General features: G+C 40.9%; 1 non-coding gene across 1 annotated transcript; it reads left to right on the top strand.

The window, feature by feature from the left end:
• Positions 1–311: 311 nt before the first annotated feature.
• LOC131238140 (small nucleolar RNA R71) lies at positions 312–418 on the top strand. The gene has a single exon (XR_009167552.1). It is a non-coding gene; the product is annotated as a small nucleolar RNA R71 (small nucleolar RNA).
• Positions 419–9,171: the final 8,753 nt, after the last annotated feature.

Genomic DNA, 9,171 nt, shown 5'->3' with positions numbered 1-9,171 from the left:
CATTAACCTTATCCTTCTTTCCTTCCATGGCCTCAACTCTCCTTATGAGTGTAGTCACTTTACACTTGAGATCATCCTCTTCTTTCAAGAGATATAATCCACCTTTCTCTTTTAATTGAGTCGGCTTAGACGTGGTGTTCGACTTTGGGTAATAGTCTCATGATTGTGTTTTTTCAGCAAGACTATCGAGGTAATCCCATACCTCGTCAACATCTTTATTAATGAACTCTCCATTACACATTGTTTCGACCATTTGGCGCATGGAAGATGTCAGTCCATCATAGAAAAAATTTGTAATGCGCCACGTTTCAAATCCGTGTTGTGGGCATGAACTGACCAAATCTTTGAACCTTTCCCAACATTGGAAGAATGTTTCATCTTCCTTTTGGGCAAAGTTCATGATTGTTTTTCTGAGGGTAATCGTTTTATGATGTGGGAAGAATTTTTTTATGAATTGCCTCTGCATGTCGTTCCATGTGCCAATGGATCTAGGATGCAGTGAATGTAACCACGTCTTGGCCTTCTCTTTTAAGGAAAAAGGAAAGAGTTTCAGCTTGATTGTATCCTCAGATACATTAGGAAAACATAATGTAGCTATAATCTCATCGAACTCTTTCAAATGTAAATATGGACTTTCTGATTTAAGTCCATGGAATTTGGGAAGGAGTTGGATAACTCCTGGCTTGATGTCCATTTGTCCCGTGTTTTCAGGAAAAATCATGCATGAGGGCGTACTCACTCCCGCCGGTTGTAGATAATCTCGTAAAGTACGAGGCGGGGGTGCCTGATGCACCTCGTTCTCATCTTGGGTATCCTCCACCCTGGGTGGAAGTAGAGGAGGTTGGTCTTCAGCCATAACTTCAATTAACTCCGGGGATTTCGAGTGGTGTCTAGTCCTGCAATGGATAGTCAACCCCTCAACCAATCCTCCTTCAGTCAAGAGACGTCGAGTGTTGTCACGGGCCCACTTGGGCATGAAACACTCACAGCCCTCAATTAAATTCAAAACCTAATCCTAAGAAACGGAAAGAAAATCTAGAAAGGAAGAGAGAGTTGGAAAGAAATTACCCAATTGGAGTCCCTAAGTTAAAACCTGCAAAATAAAACAAAATAAGTTAGATTCTAAAAAGAGAAGAACAATCCTTTAAAAGAAAGATAGCAGTAAACTGATTTCTAAAAGAAGGAATTCCTAAAAGAAAGTGAAAATTTCTAAAATAAATTAGGAAAGTCCTAAACTAGAAAGTAAATTACTAAAAGAGAACTGAGAAATAGAAAGTAGGGAAGGAGCTTACCGAATTAGAAATTTCTATCTTAAAGGTCTACAAAATAGGAAGGTTAGTTTCAAAACAAAAATTCTAAAAATAAATTAGGAAACAAAATTAGATTCTAAAAGAGTTAAAATTAGAAAGTTACTAAAAAATAAAAATAGAAGTTAATTCCTAAAAAGGGAAATAACTAACCTAGTTTCTAAAAACAAAAGAGGAAAATTTCCAAAAATAAACTATTTCCTACAAATAAGAAAATACTAGAATTAGAGAATTTCTAGAATTTAAACCCTAATTTTAAAAGTGAAAAAAGTAGAGAAATTATGAAGGAATTACCAATTTAGGAACTTATGTCAGGATCTTACAAAACATGGAAACAAGTTAGTTCTAGAAATCAATTAAAAACCTAAAACTAAGGTTAGTCAAATTCTAATATTAAACTAATTCTAAATCTAATTAATTTCAGAGAATCGCAACCGTCAATCCCCGGCAACGGCGCCAAAAACTTGTTCACTCCCCAAGTATAGGGTTGTGATGTAGTAATAAACTCAGTAAGACTGAGGTCGAATCCCAAGGGACTGATACCTGTACGACTAGGTAGAAATAAGACTAGCCTAAGATGAAATCTAAATCCACTATAAAGTGATGAATAATGGTGAGAGATTAATTTAAAACTTAAGGAATTCAGAGGAAGGAGACTAGGGATTCAGAGGATCCACTTGTAGAGATCAGGGAGATCTTATGCCTGCATCAAGAATCATGGAAATTAAACTGAACTTATTTGATCTAGTTTTCATGAGATGAAAGGTATATGAATTAGAATGGATTCCATCACCAAACCATGCCCAGGAGACAAGGCAAACAATAGAATTAAACTAATTACCAATCAATCAACAATGCCTGAAGGTTAGGAAGGGGTATCGTCATCCGACCATGCCCATGAGACGATGGTGAACAACAGGGCTTCCTGACGTTATAAACATCAAAAGGGAAAAAGAAATATTCAAAGCCATTGCAGACCCATTGTAATTTCAGTCACAACAGACTATTAAAGACTAAGAAAAACATTCCTTTAATAATCAACTAAAATCAAAATCAGTTCATGAATATAAATTAAAAGCATGAAATAAAATTTCCCATCTCGCTACAAGCTTCACCTCTTAGCCCTAGCTAAGAGGGTTAGCTGACCATGATTAGGCTAAAATCCTTAGGAGTCATAAGGAAAGAAAAAATAACAGCAAAGAAAAATAAGAAAAAGAAAATAAGGAAAAAATTCCCTTTCCTCTTCCTGTCTTCTCGTTCCAACCAAGCCAAGCTCCCCTCCTTCCTTCAATGATTCCCTGGCCTTTCACTTTCTCTTTCTCTTTATAGAACTGTCGTCGGAGAAGGATTTTCGCACCCATGCGGAAGTTTCACGAGCAGGAAGTAGAAAAGAAAATCCTGCTGCTGCTCTGATTTTACGCAAGAAGTGCTTGCGTTCGACCAGCGTTTGGTGCGGTTTGGCCAACCATTTTGACGATCTGACCACTTGGGCGTGGTTATATTAGACCCTGCACAGGATTGGACGGTCTGGATCATGCATCCGACCACCATCATGGACGCATAACGGCTCGAGAAAGCCAGGCGGCGTCCGGTTTTCACGAACGTTCGCAAGCAGAGCACGCGCTGATGCGTGGTGGGGCCCTCTTTACTGGTGGTTTGGGAAATCCATGCCGTCCATTGGGTTTGCAGTCGAATTTCGGTGCAGAAAGAGATGATTTTTGCTTCCGATACTGCGGCCCACTGACTCAGTTCTTCAGCCATCCGACCGGCGTTTGAACTCCCTGTACATGCACTGCCTTGCGAAAATTGGACCGTAGATCAGTGCGCGGTCGGTTTGACCTCCTGATCACATTGAACGGTGTGGATCATAAGAACGCACGCTGATATTGGCCCACCTGATGTTGCTCGCAAGGCCCTATGCGAATCAGCGTGTCTGTTTCCCTTTTGAACACGGACGTCGGGTCAGCGCCTGCTGACCGACTCTATCTGTTCGATGCACGGCGAGTCTTCAAGTACATGGTGTACACGCACTGCAGCATAGGGTCTACTTTGATATATTCATGAAATCCATTCCATCCATCCATTCTGTCATATCATTTAAACCATCTAGACCAATTCTGAAGCATATCCAGATAGCAGGTGGGCCCAAAATCAGAGTTTTAGGGCCTGATCTGTTCGTTGGGCCATTTCCACAAGGATCGAACGGATGAAATTCGACATGTACGGTTAATTTATGGTCCTCAGGCCATGTATGAAGTTTCGAGCTGAACGGATGGTGGGAACCCTGTGATCTTGCATCCTAGCTGACTTTCAGGCCCGTTTGCAGTTCAGTTTCTTGATTTTCTTGGATCCCTGGCATGCAAATCTGTCGATTTTGGTCTCCTGGGATCCGTCGCTTGCCTTGGTGACTTCAGACCATTAAATCCATGCTTTTAGTACCCTTTCCCAGTCCAGGCTCGTAAATATGCCCTGCATCACAAACATGATTAAAGCAGCCATTAAACGGAATTATGCTTGTAGATCCAAGTAATAACTGGGGTCTAATATGCAATATTTGGCCCTTAACACATGCATATAATTAAATCATAGTTTTTGCTCTCTCATCCATTTCTTCCCACTCTTTAATAGTTGTTGGATGATTTCCTACACCAAGGTGTGCATATTATAATCGTTTTTTAACAAGAAGGCCTCTCATCTTCACATTCTATAGTTCAAAAATATTTTTTCGATAAACTTCTTAGTTTTATACTTAACATTTGATCATTTCATTGACATGTATCATATTCAAACTCGAATCCCAATGTATGGATCAACATGGTGAAGATTGTTGCCTTGATGTCTTCAATTTGTACATGAAACAAGGGTCTCAAGCTATTGAATAGCCTGTTAGATCGATCAAGTAAAACTCGGATTATACATATTGGTCTTTGGATATCTGGACATGTTTGGTTGATCAACCTAGGAGGTTCGAGTGATCGACTATTTTCGGATAATACTTATAAACTCTTTGGACCCTTTTGAGCATGTTCGAGTGATCAAACATATGACTGTAGATTAATCGGGGGTTGCTCGATTGATAGAGCACGTAGTTTTGTATAATTGCGCTATTTGTTTTCTATTCTGAGTATAACACTATATATGTGGTGTTGAGATGTGGAGCCACATCTGGGGGCCGCTTGACCAGTCGAGTGCCCTGCTCGATCGGTCGAGTGGGCCACTTAACCAGTCGAGGACTGGCTCGACTCAAAGTCCAGCAAGCATAGGTTTTTGATTCCGCGGTACTCAACTGGTCGAGGCCCATGCTCGACCACTCGAGGGGTCCGCTTGACCGATCGAGTAGTCTGCTCAACCGGTCGAGGTTACGCAGATTCGTTTCCAGATTCTGCACGGATTGCAGATTTTTTAGTCGGTTTTCACAAGGGTGCGAAAAGAAAGTTGCTTAAACTATAAATAGGGGTCCCTAGGGCTTTTCTAGGGTATGGAAAATAATTCTAAGGTGTGGGCAAAGGGTTTTCTATGTATTTCCAAGGGAGAGGTTAGTATATTGCCTTGTAATCTTCATTTTTCTTCATAGTGGAAGTTTGCATCTGTGGTTTTTTACCCTTGTTGGGGTTTTTTCACGTATATCTTGTCTTATGGTTTGTTTGGAATGATTTGATTCTGTTTCTAGTCTATATTTCTTCTTGTTTATCGTTTGTGGGTGAGACCGGAGATTGGATCTCGGTTCACTGCGTTGTTGGCATGCCGCGCAATAACTGGTATCAAAGCTATTAGTTTAGTTCTATTGGGAGCGATGACGGAAGAAGGGAAGACTAGAATTGAGAAGTTTGATGGTTCAAACTTTGCCTTCTGAAAGATGCAGATGGAGGATTATCTGTATCAGAAGGACCTCTATATTCCTCTAGGAGGAAAAGAGAAGAAACCAGAAAGGATGACAGATGATGAATGATATTTATTGGATTGAAAGGCTTTAGAAATGATCCGACTCTCTTTGTCTAAGAGCGTCGCCTTTAATATATCCAAGATGAAAACTACAAAAGAATTAATAGAAGCCCTAACCACCATGTATGAAAAACCCTCAGCATCCAACAAGGTTCATCTTATGAAACAGTTATTCAACATGAAGATGTCAGATAGTGGGAGTGTGGCTAAACATCTAAACTAGTTCAATATAGTCATGAGCCAGTTGGAATTCGTTAACATTGTTTTTTAGAATGAGGTTAGGGCGTTATTGATCTTATCCAGTCTGCCAGACAGTTGGAATAGTTTGGTAATTGCTGTGAGCAATTCTTTAGGGTTGACAAAGCTGAAATTTAATGATGTGGTCGGTCTAATTCTCAGCGAAGAATTTAAAAGAAAGGCATCAGGAGTTTCGGGGGATTCAAGGAATGCTCTAAACGTTGAAGGAAGAGGAAGATCGCTGAATAAAGGAGGCAATAAACACGGACGTTCTAAATCGAGGAAGAAGTCCAAGGGACTAAAAGATAAAGACGGGTGTTGGTATTGCGGTAAGAAGGGGCACATGAAACGTGATTGCAGGGCGCTCAAAAAATAAAAAGGAAGTTCTCAAGGCGGGAAGGATTCAATGAATCTATCTGAGGAGAGTAACACAGAGGCATTGATCTTGTCTCTTGATACAAGGAATGAGTCGTAGGTTATAGACTCGAGTGCTTCGTTTCATGCCACTTCATGTAAAGAAGTTCTGCGTAATTATATATCAAGTGACTTCGGGAGAGTCTACCTAGGTGATGATGAGCCGTGCAGTATTGTTGGAAAGGGAGACGTTCATATAAATCAAAAAGGTAAAATGACTTTGAAATTTAAGGATGTCAGATGTACCGAGTTTGAAACGGAACTTGATCTTAGTGGGGCAGTTGACCGATACTGGTTATGTGACGACGTTCACCAGTGATTCTTGGAAGATCACAAAAGGTGCCCTGGTGATATCTCGAAGTAAGAAGGAATGTACTTTATATGTGACTTTAGGATCGTATAGTTCATTCATAGTCGCATTAACTGGAGTGAATGGGCAGTTATGACATCAGAAGTTGGGACATATGAGTGAGAAAGGGATGAAAGTGCTATTGTTAAAAGGGAAGTTACCAGGGCTGAAGTCTCTTGACTTGGAATTCTATGAGGACTGCGTGTATGACAAGCAGATGAGGGTAAGTTTCAAGAAGACAGGACGCGCCCCAAAGGCGCATCTGTTGGATCTTGTGCACACTGATGTATGGGGACTGGCACAGGTATCATCTCTTGGTGGCTCACGTTATTTTGTTTCTTTTATTGATGATGCTAGTAGAAAACTGTGGGTCTATTTCTTAAAGCATAAATCTAATGTATTTGATGTATTTAAGAAGTAGAAAGTTATGGTAGAAAATGAGACAGGTAAAACAGTAAAATATCTCAGATCTGATAATGGGGGAGAGAACTGTGATAAGAAATTTGAGGAGTATTATGCAGCAAATAAAATCAAACATCAGAAAACGATTCCAAGGACACCACAACAGAATGGTGTGGTTGAGCCCATTAACAGGACCATCCTTAAGCGCGCCAAGAGCATGTTGCCCAAGACCTTTTAGGCAGATGCTGTGAATACTGCCGCATATCTCATCAATAGAAGTCCCTTAGCACCATTGGATGGTGGGCTACCAGAAGAAACGTAGACTGGGAAAGAAGCGAACCTTGCACATCTCAGAGTGTTCGGTTGCACTTCATATATTCACATTGATGCAGAGAACAGAAACAATTTGGATGCGAAGTCCAAGAGGTGCACGTTTATAGGTTACGGGTAGCATGATTTTGGCTACAGGTTTGGGAATGCAGAAAACAGAAAAATCATCAGAAGCAAGGACGTAATCTTCAATGAAAAAGTGATGCATAAGGACAGTGTACAGGAAAATAAAGCCGAGGAGAAAGAATTTGTAGAGTTGAAAGAGTTACCAGACACGGGTGTTACAGCGCCACAGGATGATCATGCACAGGAGCATTATGAGGCAGAACTACATATACCGGTTGTGAGGAGGTCTACTCGGGAGAGGAGACCTATGGTCTGATACTCATCCTCATTATATTATCTACTGCTGAAAGATAATGGTAAACCAAAGTGTTTTGAAGAGGCATTACAGTCGGATACGCGGGTAAAATGGGAGCAGGCCATGGATGATGAGATGGACTCTCTTGAGTCTAATCGTACATGGGAGCTAGTCACTCTACCTAAGAGAAAGAAAGCTCTTCATAACAAGTGGGTTTATAGACTGAAGGAGGAGCACGATGGTTCGAAAGGGTACAAGGCTAGACTGGTTGTGAAAAGGTTTCAAAAAAAGGTAGGTATCGATTTCACTGAAATATTTTCACCGATAGTGAAAATATCTACGATTCACATGGTCTTGAGTATAATGGCTATAAATGACTTACATCTAGAGCACCTAGATGTTAAGACAGTCTTTCTTCATGGGGACCTTGAAAAAGAGATATATATGCATCAGCCAACAGGATACGTGCTACCAAGAAAGGAGAACAAGGTGTGCAAACTGAAGAAGAGTTTATATGACCTAAAGCAGGCCCCGAGGCAGTGGTATAAGAAGTTCGACAGTTTCATGTCGGGAAACAGTTTTAAGAGATGTCATGCAGACTACTGTTGCTATTTGAAGAAGTTTGATATGTCGTACATTATCTTTCTTCTGTACGTTGATGATATGCTTGTGGTCGGTTCAAGTATGAAGGACATCTCATATCTCAAAAGACAACTGTCTAGAGAATTTGCCATAAAGGATTTAGGAGCTGCAAAACAAATCCTAAGCATGAGGATAAAGCGTGACATGGAAAACAAGAAACTAGTTTTGTCACAGGTAGAGTACATAGCCAAGGTACTTGATCGATTTAATATAGGAGATGTTAAGCTGGTTAGCACTTTATTAGCCAACCACTTCAAGCTATCTAAGGAGCAAAGGACAAAGATGTAGGAGGAACAGGATTACATGGCTAAAGTCTCATACACGTCAGCTATTGGGAGTCTCATGTATACTATGGTGAGAATGAGGCCAAACATTGCTCAAGCAGAGAGAGTTGTTAGCAGGTTCATGAACAACCCCGGGAAAGAACATTAGGAAGTTGTGAAGTGGATCCTCAGATACCTGGTAGGTACTAAGGATGTAGGGTTGTGTTATGGAGGATTGAAAATCAAGCTGCAAGGCTACGCGAATTCAGATTTGGCAGGAGATATCGACAGCAGAAGAAGCACTACAGGTTATATTTTTTCTCTAGGTAGTGTCGCAGTCAGTTGGGTCTCTTAGTTACAAAAGATAGTATCTATCGGTACGACAAAAGCAAAATATATTGCGGCGACAGAAGTGTGCAAGGAGATGGTATGGATGAAAGGTTTCATGGAAGAGTTGGGTAAGAAGCAAGAAGATTGCAAGTTGTACAATTACAATCAGAGTGCAATACACTTGGCTAAGAATTCAGCCTTTCATTCAAGGACCAAGTGTATTGCCATCAGATATCATTTCATACGTTTGTTACTGGAAGATAGATCGATTGCTCTGGAGAAGATTCATACAAGTGAGAATCCTGCGGATATGCTGACCAAGGCGGTCACACGGGAGAAGCTGAAGCTCTGTTCAGCTTTGATTGGTCTTCAGGCTTGAAGACGGGGAGGTGTTGGATTCCGCTTGTAGAAGACGAAGGTTTATGGTGATGTGTCTCCAAGTGGGAGATTGTTGAGATGTGGAGCCACATCTGGGGGCCGCTCGACTAGTCGTAGACTGACTCGATTCGTTTTCTAGCGAGTTGGGATTTTGGATTTCCAATGTGCTCAACCAGTCATGGGATGTGCTCGACCGGTCGAGGCCCATGCTCGACC

The sequence above is a fragment of the Magnolia sinica genome, chromosome 2 (genome assembly GCF_029962835.1).
Source record: "Magnolia sinica isolate HGM2019 chromosome 2, MsV1, whole genome shotgun sequence".
Lineage (NCBI taxonomy): Eukaryota > Viridiplantae > Streptophyta > Magnoliopsida > Magnoliales > Magnoliaceae > Magnolia > Magnolia sinica.
This window is presented reverse-complemented; position numbering and strand designations above follow the sequence as displayed.